At 44.2% G+C, this 20,489-nt stretch overlaps 1 protein-coding gene across 2 annotated transcripts in view; it reads left to right on the forward strand.

The window, feature by feature from the left end:
- Positions 1-20,489, forward strand: part of LOC115167975 (membrane-associated guanylate kinase, WW and PDZ domain-containing protein 3) — a 192,016-nt gene that overhangs the window by 1,847 nt on the left and 169,680 nt on the right. The gene's annotated exons all lie outside the window — the stretch shown is intronic.

The raw sequence follows: 20,489 nt of genomic DNA on the forward strand, positions 1-20,489 counted from the left end.
TGTGTGTGTGTGGCCTGTATTTGTCTCCTAGACTGCTTATGCCAGTACATCAAGCAGTATAAACTGGGTCATTCCACCAGTTCAGTGCCTTTTGAGAAGTGTAACTTGGTTACATTTTCTTTCTGTCATAAAGATCACATGTTCAACATCATCAAAAAACAATTTTTCTCATCTGAAGAGGTCCAAGAAAAAAAGACTGTGCCAAATAAAGTAACAGGGTGGACTGTAACAGGGTTGACGATTTCTTCTTAAATGAGCCAGAACTCCCCATGTGACAGGGGGAATAGAATCTTGTTGTGTGCAACAGGGAGGGGCAATTGAATGCAAGCTGCACATCAAAAAAGTGTGAACGTTTCTAGCCTGTCTTTGTAACAGGGTGGGCGCGTTCTGCTCGACCTGCTCAGTTTTTGACCACAAAACACCAGAAAATGGCCAAAAAAGACTAGAAACGGCTCACCTGCTTTTACACTGTTTTCACTATTAGATGTTCAATGTTTCTGTTGAAAAACATGTTTTAAAGGGGAATAGTTTCACCATATTAAAATGAGAGTTCAGTTCGTGTAACAGGGTTGACCTTCAAATGAAGGACAGACTTAAAAGAATCACTACTCGCATGAAATCAGTAATAATCTTCAGAAATGACTTTTGTCGAAGCAAAGCAACACAATAACCAGGGATTTACAAAGATGGTGAAACTTGAAGAGATTTTGGAGTTAAGTGGGTGACACAGGGTTGATAGAGGGACATGTCAAAATGCTGAATTTTGGCACTTTAGCAAATCTTCATTCATCTAAATAAAAAAGGATTAATTGACTTCGCTATGTGGTCTATATTAAAAGGCACTTCATTTGATATTGATTCAGTTGGTACACCATTTCTACTTAAAATATCAACGACCAATCATCAACGACCCATCCTCTTTGTTTGGATGGACAGATGTTGTCGGTCTTTCCCTGTCCTGTCCGGTTGTTCTTATGAAACGGCCTTGCGTTCTCCCCAGTGGCCTACATCGTCTCCATGTCAAGGACTTACCGACTTCTCGAACCTCATGGACGTTTTCCCTCTCCCTCATCTTATCTCTGTTTTACATACGTGGACTAGTGTGGTTACTGGTTTTGCGTATACACAAGGAGACGCATGTAAATGAAGCAGGGGAGTTGGTTGGCGTACTTACACAGCAACTCGTATGGGTGGTGTGAGGAAGTGGTACTTTTCAATGTGTGTAGGGTTTTGCTATATGGACTGTCCCAAATAGCACCCTGCCTTTTGGGACGCAGGCGTGGTCCGAGTGAAGAGGCGCTCTGAAGAAACACTAGTGATGGGGGGGGATCGATAGTTACATATCGGAATATTATTTTTGACAGTGTATCGTTTTGAAAATCACAATATTATTTTTGCACTAGTTGGCTGTGCCTGCACCAAAACTCCAGTATTTTTCCTTCATAGCTTGTTCTCCATATTCTTGTTTAGTATCGAATCGCGTTACATATAGAATCGTGAGAGTTGCAATACCAGTATCGTCACCTAATTATCGTGAGGTCCCTGGCAATTTCCAGCCCTAAGTAACACTTAGCTGAAGTTTAATGGTGCCAGGCCTTCAGCCTTGAGGTACGTCCAAGTCTAATGGATTCAATCACAGCCTTAAGTCCCCAGTCTGCTGTGCTGGCCTGGTTTGTGACTCCGCTCCGGCTAAGCTCAGGAGTCAGGACAGGAGTTGACACCTTTTAGAGCTAAGGCATTTCTTTGTTACAGTATTGAGCCTCCTGTCCTGTCCCATTATATTTTCAGGTCTGTTGGATATATTTGCGTTTGAATAAAACTAGTTGGCACTTGGCATTATCATACAACTGAACTTGTCTATTCAGTGCATACCAGACGGGGACAATATGACCTTGCTCCTGCAGACTTTTCTTGTGCTGTGCGTTGTGTGTGTGGCCGGATATTTGAAAGTCTGACCAAGCCCTGTTGCACAAGAAAACTGTGGGACCTTTTTAACGGTGTGCCTGTTATCCACCTTCCTTTCAAATGTGGGGTTTGGCAAACTGTTGCGCTTGATACCCCGACCGGCCTCTACACTGTGTTGTTATCCCAGCCAATCTCTGTGTCGTGTTTATCTGTCTATCCCTCAGCCTCATGGTTAATTCACCCATCATCTATCATTGATGGGTCCTCCATGCCTAGATGAGCTTGGCTAGAGGCTGTCTCTGAGGATCAGATGTTACCAGGCCGGTGTCGTTGTGAACTCCAGTCCTGAGAGGCAGGGCCTGGGTTATATTGAGAGGCAGGGCCTGGGTTATAGGGCTATGGGCAAGTAGGGGCTGTCACACTGTAGCCTGGTTAGTGGTAACCATGGCACCACTGCCCATCTGTTGGCAGCCAGTGAGTTTGTGACGACAGACACCTGAACTACACTGTGACGGTGGGGGCTGGCCTGACTTCAAAAGCTGAAGCTGGGTTAGAATCTTTAATCTGTTGCTTTGCTTACTTGTTAAAGCTATACTTTATTGCTATCGATGACTGTCTTTGTACTTTGTCGACGCCTGTGGTGATGAATCAATTTCCCTTGAGGGATGGATAAAGTTCTACTACAATACATACACACCTGTATGCATAGAAGTCCAATGCTCTAGTAGCCTAATCTACAGTAACACATGATTGCATATCTTTGAGAATTATCTTAACACTTCCTCCCCCTCTTAGCTTGCTCAATGCTCTCCACCTTCTCTGTTTTCTCTTCTGTCTGCGCTGCTTCTCCCTCCTCATCCACCCTCCTAGGAACATTGCTTCTCATTGGTTTTCTATTGTCTTGTGATTTCTCTCCCCTTCATTCTATTCCCTCATTGACTCTTCTCTCTTCCCTCCCCAGTCTCCACAGCATCACTGGTCTATCTATAATACTCTGATAGCTTATTACATTATTGTAAGTCAATCAAACAGTACATCTTCAGGATTGTGTGCAATCCAGATGCTGTGATTGTGTGTAAATGAGTATGGGGTTGTTGATTAATACACCCTAAATTTGCACTGAAAGTGCTATGATTCCAGAAGAGCATATCCCATCCCATCTTCTTAACTGCATTGCCTAGCCATGAGCATTACATCTGTGGCTCTGAGCCAAACAGGAGAAGAGCCAATGTGATGCTGCTCTCTCTATCTTGCTGAGTGGCTCCAGGTCAGGATTGGAAACGTAGCACATGTCCTCTCTTTAAGTAGCCAGAGGGTGTGTCCCAAATCGTACCCTATTCCATTTTATAGTGCACTGATTTTGACCAAGGCCCATTTAGAAAAGTAGTGCACTATAAATGGAATAGGGTGCCACTTGTCCCTGGTCAAAACTAGTGCACTGCGGGCCTCCCGACTGGTGAAGCAGTCTAAGGCACTGCATCGCAGTGCTAGAGGCGTCACTACAGACCCGGCCCGCGACCGGGAGACCCTTGAGGTGGTGCACAATTGGCCCAGCGTCGTACGGGTTAGGGGAGGGTTTGGCCGGCTGTGAGGTCCTTGTCCCATTACGTGCTAGTGACTCCTTGTGGTGGCCGGGTGCATGCATGCTGACTTCAGTTGCCAGCTGTACGGTGTTTCCTCTGACACGTTGGTGCGGCTGGCTTCCGGGTTAAGCGAGCATTGTGTCAAGAAGCAGTGCAGCTTGGCAGGGTCATGTTTCGGAGGACACGTGGCTCTCGTGTTTCGACTCTCCCGAGTCCGTACGGGAGTTGCAGCGATGGGACAAGACTGTAACTACCAATTTGGATATCACAAAATTTGGGGAGAAAAAGGGTAAAAAATAAATAAATGGGGAAAATTTAAAATAAGTAGTGCATTCAGTTTTATCCTGGCATCAAACCTGAATGTGTGATCTGCTTGGAGGGTTTGGGTGTGTCCCAACTGGTCCTTGGGCCTTGAACAAAAGTAGTCCACTATAAAAGGAATAATGTGCTATTTGGGAAGCAGACATTGTAAAAAGTGTGTTTAGACTTGGAGTGGGCGTGCCATTGATTATTGATGTGGTTTTTGGGGATCTGTTCTCTGCTTGTTTTGCTTTGTCATAATTAGGCTATAGTTAATGGACAGCAGTCCAGTCACCCTCCCCCTGCGAAGGTAAAGCAGCAACATGGCACTCAGGCATTTCTCTGACCTACAAACGATTGGACTGTCTGCAAACTGGCAATAAAAAGTAAATTGCATTCACTGGGGGCATTATCTTAATTGTCATGGTTTTTTGGGGGATGCTTGTGAAAAATGTGAAAATGGCAATAAATATATTGTTTAAAAATATATAAATGTGCAATCACTGTTTGTCTCCAGTTCATTAAAGGAAGTGAGTTTTGGAATCCAGCTCTTAGCTTAGATTCAAGAGGACAAGATCGTTAGGTATGGTTTTTATCTGAGTATTCTACAATTAGACACGTACAGTGCATTAATATATTTGTACCACTTTACATAGTCCACATTTTGTTGTTACAACCTGAATTCAAAATGGATTCAATCAATTTCTCTCACCCGTCTACACACAATACCCAATAATGACAAAGTGAAAACATGTTTTTAGAAATATTAGTGCATTTATTGGAAATGTAATACATAAATATCTAATTTACATACCTATACACACCCCTGAGTCAATACATGTTAGAATCACTTTTGGCAGTGATTATAGCTGTGAGCCTTTCTGAGTAAGTCTCTAAGAGCTTTGCACACCTGGATTCTTCAAGCTCTGTCAAGTTGGGAATTGATCATTGCTAGACAACCATTTTCAAGTCTTGCCATAGATTGTCAAGCAGCTTTCAGTAAAACTCTAACCCGGCCACTCAGGAACATTCACTGTCTTCTTGGTATGCAACACCAGTATAGTTTTGGCATTGTGTTTTAGGTTATTGTCCTGTTGAAAGGTGAATTAATCTCCCAGTGTCTGGTGGTAAGCAGACTGTACCAGGTTTTCCTCTAGGATTTTGCCTCTGCTTAGCTCCATTCTGTTTTATTTTTTTTATCCTGAAAAACTCTCCAGTTCTTAATGATAACAAGCGTACCCTTAACTTGTTGCAGCCTCCACTATGCTTGAAAATATGGAGCATGGTACTCTGTAATGTATTGGATTTTCCACATATGTAACACTTTGTATTCAGGACAAAACTTAATGGCTTTGCCACATTTTTGCAGTATTACTTTAGTGCTTTGTTACAAACAGAATGCATGTTTTTGGATTATTTTTTATTTCATACTTTCTTCCTCCTTTTCACTCTGTCATTTAGGTTAGTATTGTGGAGTAACTACGATGTTGATCCATCCTCTGTTTTCTCATATCACAGCCATTCAACTCTGTAACCGTTTTAATGTCATTGACCTCATGGTGAAATCCCTGAGTGCTTTTCTTCCTCTGGCAACTGAGTTAGGAAGGTGCCTGCATCTTTGTAGTGACTGGTTGTACCTTTACACCATCCAAAGTGTAATTAATTACTTCACCATGCTCAAAGGGATATTCAATGTCAGTATTTTAATTTTTTTTTTTGTTGCTCTTCTTTGTGAGGCATTGAAAACCTCCCTGGTCTTTGCGGTTGATTCTGTGCTTGAAGTTCACTGCTAGACTGAGGGACTGTACAGGGACTGTACAGATAATTGTATGTGTGGGGTACAGAGATGGAGGTAAACATTCAAAAATCATGTTAAACACCATTGTTGCACACTGAGTCCATGCAACTTATGTGACTTGTTACGCAAATTTTGCCTACTGAACTTATTTAGGCTTGTCATAACAAAGGGGTTGAATATTTATTCACTCAAGACATTTCGTCTTAATTTTTTTATTAAATTGTAAAAAAATAAAGTTGTATATTTTTTCTTCTATTGAATCCATTTTAAATGAAAACTAACATAACAAAATGTGGAAAAAGTCAAGAGGTGTGAATACTTTCTGAAGGCACTGTATGTTAAATAGCCCAGCAGTGCCTCGTTATCCTAAAACCATTAATGAGAGAACCATTTCACACTGGTTTTATAATCTCCAACCCAGCAGAGTACCGCTGCAGTGTGGTGTTTCATGTGGTTTGTCTCAGAGTGCTAGTTTTATGAGATGGCTGCTCCGTTTTAACCAGTCGAGGGTAGCTTTACCCAGCCAACATCTGCAACTTCTGTCCGAAACTCTCATAAACACATTTCCGCTTCGATGAACAAAATGTTGTATCCATGCTAATGACTGTCTCCATACACTGGCAGGAAAGTCTACTTCCTACAACATTGTTTATCACCAAACACCATTTCCTTATTTGTATTTGGGTAGAACGGTACCCCTTGTTCCCAGCTCACACAATGTCAGTAGGAGACAACACAACCAGAAAATTATACTATTACAGAAGGCTCCAGCTAAGTAAATAACTAGTGTTGGTTGCCTTGTAAATGTCTGTCGCTCAGTGGGTTGTTAACCACTGTGACAGTAACAGCATAGCACTGTCACACTCCTCCCAGTCGTCCCTGTTTTTTTTATTAGATCAAATCAAAGTTTATTAGCCACGTACACAGTTTTGCTGATATCACAGGCGCAGCAAAATGCTTATGTTTCTAGCTCCAATGCAGCAATAACTAGCAATACAATAACAATACACACGTTCTCCAAAAGGAAAAAAATAAAGGTTAAGCGATGATCAACTGTGTTCCTCACATGTCACAATAGCTTTGCCTCGGTGGGGGGGACGTGGGGGGGTGGCATAGCTATGCCTCGGTGGTGGTGCCTTTCACAGTGCCTTACCTAGGACAGAAACAAGACGAAGGTCACAGTCTTAAACTTTATTGGCTTGTAACAACGTTCTGATGATCTATAGCGCACCATGATCATGGACTATGGAATTGTTGGTCATTGTAATGGTTCTTATCAGCCCTTCAGCCATGCTCCAGTGTTTGAGGTAGAAGCATTATTAGTTTCCCTGGCCTGCTTGGAACTTTCTCCCTTTCGTTGTTGGCCCACTGCATTCCAAATGCAGATGGAACTCCACTTGATCTCGTCTTCGTGTGTGCGTCACAGGAGGCTGGTGAGGGAAGGACGGGTTCATAATAATTCCTGGGTTGGAGTGAATGGGATCAAGCACATGGAAACCACTTGTTTGATACCGCTCCATTTATTCTGTTCCCACCATTACTATGAGCCCGTCCTCCAATTAAGGTGCCACCAGCCGTGTGTGTGTGTGTGTGTGTGTGTGTGTGTGTGTGTGTTACGTACGCCTTTTGGAGGACGGAACACAACACCCTAATACACTCTTTCACTCCACGGGGAGATATGTGACTGTAGGTGCGGGTAAGGATGACTGAGGCAGAGAATATTACTGTTAACAGGAAATGTATTTACTTAACACGGTAATTGTGGGGAAAAGGGGCTGGACGGAACCAAAGCAAAGACAGTAAAAGTTAGTCCCCTCTCCTACGTACCAACTACTTACCTATTCTTAGCACCACCTGGCGCGCTAACCAAAATACAGGGTGTGGTCTGCCCAGGTCTTACCTATTGTGCATAGACAGAGTACATACTACGGCTATATGTATGCCCACCGCCCTGTTGCCTAAACACTCCCAAGGTGCCTTCCCCTTCTCCCCTGGGAACAAATGAAACAGAATAAGTCACCAAACTCGGTGAACAATTTGAATAAACCAAAAACACTAAGTCCTATGGCATACACATACCTCTGCAGGACCGGCTACAAAATACATTACAACAACTTATACTGGGCAACAACCAACACAGGACATCAAAGAAGCTCTCCCCTAATAAAGGAACACTTGCTTTTCAAGCTGCAGAAGGAGTCGGTAATTGCAGACAGCTGTATCTCCTGACGAGAGGGCGGGGTCAGAGCGCCAATCTGCAATGGGGCCGACCAATCAGCTGCAACATACAAACCCAAAACAATACAGAAACTGGGGAACGTAACAGTGTGTGTGGTATTACAGGCCTGACGTGTTTCATCCACCCATCATCCCCTCCTACCGGCTGCTGTCTCTGGGCTCATTCCCCAACGCTGTCGTTCTCCGTCGCCCCCCCCCCATCCCTCCATCCAACCCGCCCGTCTGTCCGACAGCTAGGCTGTCAGTTGGGAAGCAGGGAGGGAGTGGGAGCGAGCGGATGGGTGCGCGGAGGCCCCAGACAGCAGCAGCTGCTGTGAATACTAAAGCATCCCCCTCCTTTTTTCCATCCCTCCCTCTCCTCCCCTGACACGGCCGACTCCTGCAGCAGCTCTCGCTCAGCACTAAGGTGATTTATATAGGCTGTGTTCCAGGTCTTCTTTATTGTTGTCGCATTCTCCGGTTGTGTTCCAGGTCATTTGTATTGCAGTCGAGCGACTCAGACGATCAGATCTGGTCTGAAAAAGTGTTTAACTTCACACACATCTCGGAAGATTACTGTGTTTTTTCATTTGGTTCCTGAAAAGTTCTAGGAACACTTTTAGGCATTCTCCAGAGATCGGATCATCTGCACCGTGTGCAATAGAGACAGCCTGGAATGTGGCCAGTACTTCCACTCCTCTCACTCCTCCGTTCCCACATTACAGAGCATGAGAGACCCACTGAACCTTCTCACAGGAGGAAAGGGAACCAGGGAAGACTTAAGAGACTCTGTGGTGCCAGTCTATTGGCCCGACACTTGTCGTTCCCATCAAAGCTGCAAAGCGTTTAAAATATATTCCACTGTTTGTTTGTTTGCTTGCCTGGCAGGGAACAGACTTTTAATAACTAGTGGCGAGCCAGACAGCGCGCGTGGGAGCCCGCTTTGGAAACCTAACAAAGATGCAGAGTGACACGGGTGTCCCGGGCACTTGTTGTTTATCCCTGTTTTATTGTCCTGTCTGTCACTTTGAGACCGTCAGCATGGTAATGAATAGGGCCTGCAGCAATGATGACGTTTTAATATGATCTGTGGTCTCTTCTAACTGCCACATTGTCTAAGGGAAGGGGGGGGGGGGGGGGCATGACTTGGCAGGCTGTATGTTTACAGACAGAGGAGATGTCTGCTGCTTTCACTAATGCCCCCTTATTTCTCTGACCGAGTGGAGTGGTCATGCCACGGTGTGGTGTCAGGGGTAGTAGCCATGTCTCTAGGTACGTAGATGCCTGTGGAAGTGCAGTACGACACGCGCGCCCACGCAGGCACGCCCACGCAGGCACGCCCACGCAGGCACGCCCACGCAGGCACGCCCACGCAGGCACGCAGTCTCTTGTCTGTTAATTAACCCAACCACCATGCAGTGAAGCATCATGGCTGCCGTTTATTCCCCTGGAGATAAGATGAGGTCGGCCTTGTAAATGGTCAGTATAAATAACACATTCTGTCACAGGGAACATTATCCCCAAGCTTAATGCTAAAGCGTAAGAGTCAATGGCCTGGGAACATAATGCAGCTGTTCTGTTAAGGCAATGCATCCTGGGACAGATATCTAGTCGCCTAGGGAAGCGTTTTCTCTTTTTCTTTACCTCCCTTCATCCGTGGACAAACAAACGCGGTCTGTCATTCCCCTGTGCAGCAGAATGAGCCCTGTCATGGACACCCTGATAAGCAGCTTTCATGCTAATGGCTTGATGCTTGGAGAGACAGGTACACGCTGGGAGGCTGGGGTTGCTATCACAGCGCTAGCAGCTGTGTGAAGATGTGCCTTTTTAGCAGTGACGTTGACCCCGGATAGAAGCACACAATGATGCATTTCTGTTCATCTCTCAAGGTGGTGACAGACAGTGCTTATTCACAGCCAGCTTGCTTTAAAGGGAGATAAGGAAGTGGAGAGTGGAAGGGTAACAAAGGAGGGAGAGCAGGGAAGATTGTGCAGTGCACACACCATCCAGAGGGGCGGATCTCAAGTAAGATGAACACTTTATTGGTCAATTGCATACAAGGTCCAATCGAAATTTGACTTCTGCTTTTAACCCAACCCCTCCAAAAGACGCACATACAGTACATACACATTCAGTTTTTTTGGAAAGGTGCGGGGAGCTGCTACACTAGGTGCCTGGGGAGCTGTTGGTGTGGTGGGGTTAAGTGCCTTGCTCAAGGGCACAAATGCATTTAGGATTTGATAACAGCAACCCTGCTGGTTGCCAGCTCACTTCCGCCCAATTTATTTAAAAAAAAATCCCAGTCGGACCTGGGATTTGAACTGGCAAACCTCTGGTTGTTTATTTGCCTCTCTTACTGTTAGGCTACCTGCCGCCCGAGATCTGGACGTATAGATGTTTAGCTGAACGGGGGGGGGGGGATTTACTGCTTTTATAAACAATTTGAAAACTCTAAAATTTTATTCGGAGAACACCAAAAACAAGCAAAATTTACTCCAGCCATTATCACCTTGGCTGCTGTAGCTTCATTCCCCTCAGTTAATAAGGGACATACGTTCTACGGACTAGCTCAGCACCGGGATTAAAAACTCAAATTTAGTTTGATGTCAAACAGCAGTTACCTAGCCATCTTCCAACTCTGCACTGTTTTGAGAGGAAACTTGCGCTGTTCACTGCAGCCAGGCAAACAGCCTTCCCGCCCGCTCTGAGGCGCCAACGTGGTCCTAAAGCCAGCATCTTGACTGGAGTAGTGTAGAGAAGCTAGCTAAGCTAGTCAACTAGCTAGACTAATTGATGCCACATGCTGCTCTTTCTCCCCAACCCCATTCAGAGGAAACAACTGCCTACCTGTTGGTTGTTCCTTGTAGCCTAGCTACTCCTTCTTCTCATTTCACCAACTTTTAATTCTGTAATTTTATTCCATAAGTGAACTGTCACTCCACTTGCTATGCATTGAGCATCTTTGCCGGTTTGATTGGCCAAAATGAACAACAAGCTACATGTGAGTGCTACCAGTCTTTTTATGGGGCGCACCATTCAGGTCATAACTACATTCAAGTTCGTTTTATTCAATTCATAATTTGAAATGTCAAGGTCCTTCATCTATACTGAACAAAAATATTAACACAACATGTGTCACATGTTTCATGAGCTGAAATAAAAGATCTCAGAAGTGTTTCATATGTATTTCTCTCAAATTTTGTCCACTCATTTGTTTACATCCTTGTTAGTGGACATTTCTCCTTTGCCAAGACAATCCATCCACCTAACCGGTGTGGCATATCAAGAAGCTGATTTAAACGGCATGATCATTACACAGGTGCACCTTGTCCTGGGGACTCACCGGGCTCGGAACCATAGACCACGTGTAATCACGCCAGCCCAGGACCTCCACCTGTGGGATTGTCTGAGACCAGCCACCCGGACAGCTGATGAAACTTTGGGTTTGCAGAACCGAAGAATTTCTACACAAACCGTCGGAAGCCATCTCAGGGAAGCTGATCTGCATACTCGTTGTCCTCACCAGGTTCTTGACCTGACTGCAGGAAAATGCTCACCTTCGATGGCCGCTGGCATGCTGGAAAAGTGTGCTCTTCACAGATGAATCCCGGTTTCAACTGTACCGAGCAGATGGCGTGTATGGCGTCATGTGGGCGAGTGGTTTGCTTATGACAACGTGGTGAACAGAGTGCCCCATGGTGGCGGTGGGGTTATGGTATGGGCAGGCATACGCTACAGACAATTAACACATTTGTATGTTATTCTATGGCAATTTGAATGCACGAGATCCTGAAGCCCTTTGTCGTGCCATTCATTCGCTGCCATCACCTCATGTTTCAGCATCATAATGCCACGGCCCCATGTTGCAAGGAACTGTACATGATTCCTGGAAGTTGAAAATGTCCCAGTTCTTTCTTTCATGGCCTGCATACTCACCAGACATGTCACCCATTGAGCATGTTTGGGATGCACTGGATTGACGTGTACGACAGCGTGTTCCAGTTCCCGCCAATATCCAGCAACTATGTACAGCCATTGAAGAGGAGTGGGACAACATTCCACAATCAACAGCCTGATCAACTCTATGCGAAGAGATGTGTTGCACTGCATGAGACAAATGGTGGTCACACCAGATACTGACTGGTTTTCTGATCCATGCTCCTACCTCTTTTGAAGGAATCTGTGATCAACAGATGCTTAGCTGTATTCCTAGTCATGAGAAATCCATAGATTAGGGCCTAATTAATTAATTTCAATTGACTGATTTCCTTATGAACTGTAACTCGGTAAAATCTTAGAAATTGTTGCATATTGCGTTTTTTAAAATATTTTTGTTGTGCGTAACAATGTCACATGGTTATTTTAATTGCGTTAAGAAAAAGGCCTTTTCAGTGTTAAAATGAGCCTATTTATGTAATACTTGCACAAGTATTCAAATACTAATGTCTGTTCGGATATTCTAGTAACCGTGCACATCGCGAGTATGAAATACCCCTATTGGCCAATTTGGTCTGACTCCTGAGTACGAGATGCCCTTCTACACTGCAGAGGCACCGAGGGTCATTGGGAGCAGAGGCAGCTGGCATCTCTGCCCACATAATCTCCTGACCAGAACATTTCCCATGGAAGTAGATGCAGAGATTATAGAGGGATCAGAAATGCAAATGTACAGAGCGAGGGAGAGGATGTGACTGAGAGGGTGGGGTTGCTTCTCTGTACACACACACACACACACACACACACACACACACACACACACACGTCTATAATAAAATGTGTTTTTACTCCTCCCCAGCCTGACTAACGCTCCATCCGACACCCCACCACTAGAAAACAGGCACAGTTGGCTCTTTGGAATCGTAATATCTGCAAATAACTCTCTCAGCCCTCCTTGTGAGCCGCCAGTGAGCGCACGTGCATAAGAATGAGAAATTAAGGCGGAGATGGGGATTGTTTCTTCAGTTCTAGTGGCCTTTTGAGGGGAAATGCAATTAGAACGATGGGATTTGTGGAGCTTTTTATTCCTGCAGGCTGGGGTTTGATGTTGTCATTGATTCCCCTTTCCTCAGTAATCATTCTGATGTCCACAGATGTTCCTTAGTTACCACCCACCCTGTCCTGCTCTGTGATGTTGCAGGTGTTCAGCCCTTCTGGTTGTATTTTTAGAGCTCTTTTTGTTTTCTTTGATTCATTCTCCCGCTCTGTTCTCTTTCTCCGGGGTTGGTTGGTGTTGTTAGGGAGAGATGGACCCAAAGCTGTCTTTGTCTGGCCCCGCGGCTTCCTGCTTGCTTTGTGCTCCTCCTGACTGTGGTAATAAAACCACTGAACTACAGAGAGATGGTTCTCGATCTCAGGCCTGGCAGGGCCATGTTGGACCACTGCCCTGCCCTTCTAGGCCTCTCGATTGTCTCTGTTGTCTGTGCCAGGCTGCCAGCTCAACCCACTCAGCTGTTTGTCACTGCCACTCCACCTTGAAGAATCGATTTGGGTCACTCTGGTGGCGGTACCCATGGTTGCCTCCAGGACCAGAATCAAACATAAGAAAGCCACATTAGCCTACCTTCAAACTAACCACCACCCGCTCAGGACCTCGGACTGGAGCGAAGGTTCACCTTCCAGCAGGACAATGACTCTAAGCACACAGCCAAGACAGCGCAGGAGTGGCTTTGGGACCAGTCTGAATGTTCTTGCGGCCCAGCCAGAGCCCCGACTTGAAACCAATCGGACATCTCTGGAGAGACCTGAAAATAGCTGTGCAGCGAAGCTCCTCATCCAACCTGACAGAGCTTGAGAGGATCTGCAGAGAAGAATGGGAGAAACTCCCCAAATACAGGTGTGCCAAGCTTGTAGCGTCATACCCAAGACGACTCAATGCTGTAATCGCTGCCAAAGGTGCATCAACAAAGTATTTACTAAAGGGTCTGAATACTTATGTTTTTGCTTTGGGGTATTGTGTGTAGATTGATTAGTTGGGAAAAAAACAATTGAATCCATTTTAGAATAAAGCTTTAATGTAACAAAATGTGGAAAATGTCAAGGGGTCTGAGTACTTTCTGAATCACTGAATCTTTTGTCACCATCTGAATGAGACAAACACACAATCTGTGTCTCAAGGCTTTAAAATTCTTCTTTAACACCTCCTCCCCACTGATTTTTGAAGTGGTTTTAACAAGTGACATCAATAAGGGACCATAGACTGATCAAGTGAATCCAGGTGAAAGATATGTTATGGAAAGATTAGGTGTTCTTGATGTTTTGTATATTTCCTGGTATTCATTTTATTTTTTTATAACACAATGCCCACTTAACCCGGAAGCCAGCCGCACCAATGTGTCAGAGTTAACACAGTACAGCTGGTAACTGAAGTCAGCGTGCGTGCGCCCGGACAAGGAGTTGCTAGTGCGCGATGGAACAAGGACATCCCTGCCGGCCAAACCCTCCCCTAACCCGGACGACGCTGGGCCAATTGTGCGCCGCCCCATGGGTCTCCTGGTCGCGTAAGGCTGCGACAGAGCCTGGACTCGAACCCAGAATCTCTAGTGGCACAGTTAGGACTGTGATGCAGTGCCTTAGACCACTGCACCACTCAGGAGCCATTTCCTGGAAGTTTTAAAGTGTATTTTTCACATTTCAATGGTATGTTGTTGTCTACCATTGTGAGCCGGCAGACTGGAAGACAACATGTTGCGATAGCACACACAACCTCTATTCAGTCCACGATTTGTAATTTCCTATTCTTCACTAATAGGCATGACCCTCCTGATGAATTGCAGATTGTTTTGTGGCTACAGCTGTTGTCAGCTCTGATTTGTGCCCAGTGCCAACCATGAGAACTTTAAGGGTGATGTCTGGTTATATTGTAGCATGCTGGCTATCCTGCCCATTGAATCCTCATAAAGTCTCCCACTGGACAGATGAAGGAATTAGGCCACAATTTGCACCACAGGACACAAGTACATATGGTGGGCAAATGGTTAATGCTGGACTGCAGAAAATCGAAGGTCTGGATGGTTCTGAGAAAGGAAAGCTCCACACAGATTTATTATTACCAATCTCTATGGGGTTACCTGGAGTCGGTGCAAGATGTGAGATTAATTTTTAAAACCTGTCATGTCATTGGATTGGCGTATTGCAGGGGGGAGACAAAAATACTGCAGAGTCCCAATGCTCCAGTTAGATAAGTGTCCTCATCAGAATTCATGGATGCCAGAAATCCTGCTCAGGCCATTTTGGTTGGCCTTGCATTTGAGGTTTTCTAACAGCTTATTGATCGGTCCAATCTCAGCCTGTTAAGCCAGCATCCATAGCATAGCCGTAGGACCCCTGGTCTCCATGTAGAGGGACACACACACACACACACACACCAAAAACAATAGTGGAGCTGCAAACAATTCCTTATAGCAACAGGGTTAATTGTGTGTTTTCTCAGCAAGTATACACTGAGTACACTAAACATTAGGAACACCTTCCTAATATTGAGTTGCACCCCCCTTCACTCAGAACAGCCTCAATTCGTCGGGCATGGCTCCAATGCTTCCCACAGTTAGGCCCACCACCCAAATTGATGGTGGACCTAACTTAATACACGCGGGAAAGTGTTGAGCGTGAAACGGTGCGGCTGGGAACTATTACCATACTCCATTCAAAGACACTAAAGTATTTTGTCTTGGCACATACACGATCCGTGTCTCTATTGTCTCAAGGCTTCAAAATCCTTCTTTAACCCGTTTCCTCCCTTTTTATCTACACTAATTCAAAGTGGATTTAACAAGTGACATCAATAAGGGATCAAAGACAGACCAGGTATTGTTAATGTTTTGTATACTCAACGTATATTTCCTGGAAGTTTTAAAGTGTATTTTTCACATTTCGTTGGCATGTTGTTGTCTACCATTGTGAGCCGGCAGACTGGAAGACAACATGTTGTGACAGCACACACAACCTCCTTATTCAGTCCACAATTGTCATTTCCTATTCTTCACGGCCCTCCTGATGAATTGCAGATTGTTTTTGCTTCTGAAAAGAGGAGGCCTTATATAATCAGATGAAAGCACAAGGCTGGATGGCCCTCTCTGTAGCTCGAGCTCAGTTCAACTTCACAGGGCCCCTCTTCACTAGCACCCCTCAGTACGGGGCCTCTAAGGGCCTTTTAAACTCAATAGTCCTTTTGAGATTGGCCCTTACAACTGTATTGGTCAAAGGGAGAAGATGAGAGGTGGCTCTCTGTATTGTCCCTGTGATTATGTGACTGTTGGAGTGTCCATTAACAGTTCTCATTCAGCTCTTCTGATACTGGAGAGACTGGGGATCCGGATCACTGATTGCCTCGGCATATGATGGCACAGAATGAAAACCATTTTGTCTTTCATGCACCCTCCTTCACAGACGGCACACTCTTTCTCTCTCCTATGCCAGTGTGGATCCTTCAGATGTGTTGACTAGTCGGGAACATGCATGCACTGTCTAAGACAACCTGTCGCGGTTGGACGACCCAATGGTTGTTCCAGGAGAGCCATGTTCCCCCTCACGTTCCCTCCTCTTGATCATTGACTCTCTCTGCTCTCCTCGTTTTCCTGAGAGGGGATTCTAGTATTGTAAGCAGCCTTCAATTGACTTTTTATTAGCAACAATGTGTCACAAGAAATAGATCTGTCAGCACTGATGACAGCAAGTGAGTTCTCCCAAGGTGTTTTTCAGATATAATTGTGTACATGCCGAGCAGTTTTAACACATTGCCTTTTTAAGGACAAGCTGGAAAATGTCACATTACTTGAAGAACAAGGAGCATTACTGTAGTATCTGATTAGTTTATTATTATATGTAAAGTGATTTTAAACATTGCATAGACATAACAATGACAGCCCTTGTCTAAACATGTTTCAGAGTACTGTAACATAAGTCCCCATATTTGTAAAAAAATATAGCTCCCTCGCATATCACGAGTCAAAAGACGAGACTAGTATTTGTGGGGAATTGAGTCATGTAAGGAATGCAGATATTTAGAGGTTGATGGTGGTGAGAACAGAATGTGCTTCTGGGAAGCTGTAATCAACACAAGACAAGTGTATTGTTACCAACAGGTGTTTGTCCTGGCAGTCAGTTCACATTGTTTCCATTTGGCCGTTGGAGCTGTGAGGAGCACATAACGTCCTCTATTTCACTGAAACGAGGTCTACTTAGTTTCCTTAGTGTCGGTGTCTTTAATTCTCAGGAAAAGAAAATTGTTTTCCTCTGTACTTTTACTGTATTTTCTCATAATAAGCTCCATAGAGTGTGTGGGAGCAGCGTCTTCTTTCTTTGTTGAATATCATAGTGCTAATTTGCCGTACAGTATGTGACCCAGGTATACAGATCTGAAGTTATGTGATTAACAACATTGAATTGACTCTAGCCCGCAGAGAGTATCTCTTGGGTACGACTCCGCTCCACTACGCCACAAAAAAAAACATATTTCCTGCTAAGTCTTCCTCATTTTGGTTTTAATTGTGTGTGTGTGTGTGTGTGTGTGTGTGTGTGTGTGTGTGATTAATTTTTTAGTACCCACCAGGTAAACTGGTGTTAGTAGTTCATACTTTACCCACATCATACAGACCTGTGCCCGGTTTCCCAAAAGCATCTTAAGGCTAAGTTCGTTAGAACCTTTTGTAAGAGCGTCTTTAAATTTCCGTCAGTCTTTTTTTTTATGTTGCATTTTAAAATTGTGTTTTCCAGGTCTGGAAAAGTTTTTGGAAAATTATAAAATCCCCAAAGTTTGGAATAATGTGGAAATTAATTTCATTTCTGTTAATCTTATTTAATTAGGCACAGTTTCCTTTTGTAATAAATTTGTACCAATTTAAAAATGTATATCAGCCAGGATCACCTGCAGGGATCGTCTGAGACCAGCCACCCGGGCAGCAGAGGAAACAGTGGGTTTGCACAACCGCATAAATTCTGCACAAACTGTCAGAAACCATCTCAGGGAAGCTGAACTGCTCGCTTGTCGTCCTCAGCAGGGGCTGGTCTTGGTGGTAACCAACTTCTGTGGGCAAATGCTCAACTTTGATGGCAACTGGCATCAAACGGATGAATTCTGGTTTCAACTGTACCGGGCAGACAGCGTTGTGTGGGCGAGCAGTTTGCTGATGTCAACATTGTGATGTCAACAGAGTGCCCCGTGGTGGTGGGGTAATGATATTGGGCAGGCATAAGCTACAGACAATGAACACAATTGCTTTTTTTCCATGGCAATTTGAATGCATGAGATCCTGGGGCCCTTTGTCGTGCCATCCTCATGTTTCAGCATCATAATGCACGGCCCCATGTCACAAGGATCTGTACTCACTAGACATGTCACCCATTGAGCATGTTTGGTGTGCTCTGGATCGACGTGTACAACGGCATGTTGCAGTCAATATCCAGTAAATTCGCACAGCCATTGAAGAGGAGTGGGACAACATTCCACAATCAACAGCCTGATGAACTTTATGCGAAGATGTGTTGCGCTGCATGAGGCAAATGGTGGTCCCACCAGATACTGACTGGTTTTTTTCATCCACTTTTTTTTTTTTAAGGCATCTGTGACCAACAGATGCATATGTGTATTCCCAGCCATGTGAAATCCATAGATTAGGGCCTAATGAATTTATTTCAATTGACTGATTTCCTCATATGAACTGTAACTCAGTTAAATCTTTGAAATTGTTCCATGTTGCATTTTATTTTTGTTCAGTGTACATTATTAAACTATTCATATGATTTCAATGAAATAGTAGAATGAAATTATTTTCGACAAAACAAATGATTCACATCACCATTGTATTAGTTTGTATTCGGTTGAATGGAATCGAGTGAATACAAATAATAATGAGGGAATCGTGAACATTCATTATAAGAAAAAAGATTTCGATGTAGCATTTTCTTTTGGATTATGTGGCTTGTTTTGTAGATACTTCCAGTTGATTTGGGCATCAAATGTATGGGACATTGCAACTGAATCGACAATAGTCAGCCTTCAAAGTAAACGCTTGTAAGGTAGCTAAGATAAATGTGACCAAACTAGAAAAGGGACATTTTTATGAAAATTTGTGGGCTTGCTTCAGCTCAATAAAACGTTTTGTAGCCTACCATAGCCAGTTGATACATTTGAATGACCTAATTATTTAAAAAGGCATATAAAGTATGTGGTGGTAATGTTGTGGTGTTTTACATAAGGGGTGGTCAACCATCCTCCAGGAGAGCTAATGGGTGTGCAGGGTTTTGTTCCTGTCCCACTCTGACAAACCGCATTTTGGAAATGAGCTGCTCAACCGGACCTTGATAAACTGGCTCTGACGTGTTTGAGCAGAGCTTGATCAGAAGCCTGTACACCCAGTAGCTCTCCAGACTGAGGGTTGACCACATGTTTTATACATTGCCGAACGGGTATTCTACTTTGGGTGGTGGGGGGGGGGTGAAGGGCCTCCCATAGTCGATACAATATTACGCTTGCTTTTTATGCGTATATAGAGACGCCGCCCATTGTTGGTCATGGAAATTTGGTTATAACTCATGAAGTCATGGAAAGGTCATGAAATTCCATTTCAGTGTGTATGAACCCTGTAGAATAAAGATGTTTATCTGTTTCTCTGTGACCGCCGACAACGTAATAGTTAAATATAAATAGCCTAAAAAGTTTGCTATGTTATAAACAAGTGAAGCAAGGATGCTACATTATTAGGCTAAGTATTGACATGTACAGTGAGCTCAAAGAAATTACAGCACTTTTTGTACATAGTCCCCCCCATTTTTAACTCACAAATTCACTTATGTGTATTAAAGTAGTCAAAAGTTTAGTATTTGGTCCTATATTCCTAGCATGCAATGATTGATATGGAGCTTGTGACATTGTTTTGGTTGTGTTTCATATTATTTTGTGCCCAATAGAAATGTATTGTGTCATTTTGGAGTCACACAAATATCCTTATAACAGGGGAGGTAAGCATGATTTTTTTTGGGGGGGGGGGGGGGGGTTTATAATATTTGTGCGTCATTCAGGAATATCCGTAATCATGGTAGCATCCACTATAATGTAGAAGTGTTCCTATTTACAATATAAGTGACTCCAAAATGACACTATATGATTTACCATTCATTTCATTTCACTGATGTGGCCACAACACATTAAGGGGATGTGGTCAAACAACTAAAATAGCCAGCCAATGCAAATGTGGAAACCTTTTTTTTTTTGCGGACATCTGGTGTTTTTCAAATGTGAATTTTTCCTCATTGGAAACTGGTTAAACAAGGATCCACTTAGGTGTGTAAACAGAATGGTCTGAAGACGTCTGACACCTCTGGAACCACAGATGCTGTAGAACTGGGCCACAGAAGCTGTAGAACTGGGCCACAGAAGCTGTAGAACTGGGCCACAGAAGCTGTAGAACTGGGCCACAGAAGCTGTAGAACTGGGCCTGAACTGCATTCCAATCCCTCAGAAACATACCTGGTCAGGGCTGGGTATCGGTCTCTGTTTACATACCACTTAGGTATGTAAACAGAATGGTATGAAGAGGTCTGACGCCTCTAGAACCACAGAAGCTGTAGGACTGGGCCACAGAAGCTGTAGGACTGGGCCACAGAAGCTGTAGGACTGGGCCACAGAAGCTGTAGGACTGGGCCACAGAAGCTGTAGGACTGGGCCACAGAAGCTGTAGGACTGGGCCACA

This window comes from Salmo trutta, chromosome 30 (assembly GCF_901001165.1).
Source record: "Salmo trutta chromosome 30, fSalTru1.1, whole genome shotgun sequence".
Lineage (NCBI taxonomy): Eukaryota > Metazoa > Chordata > Actinopteri > Salmoniformes > Salmonidae > Salmo > Salmo trutta.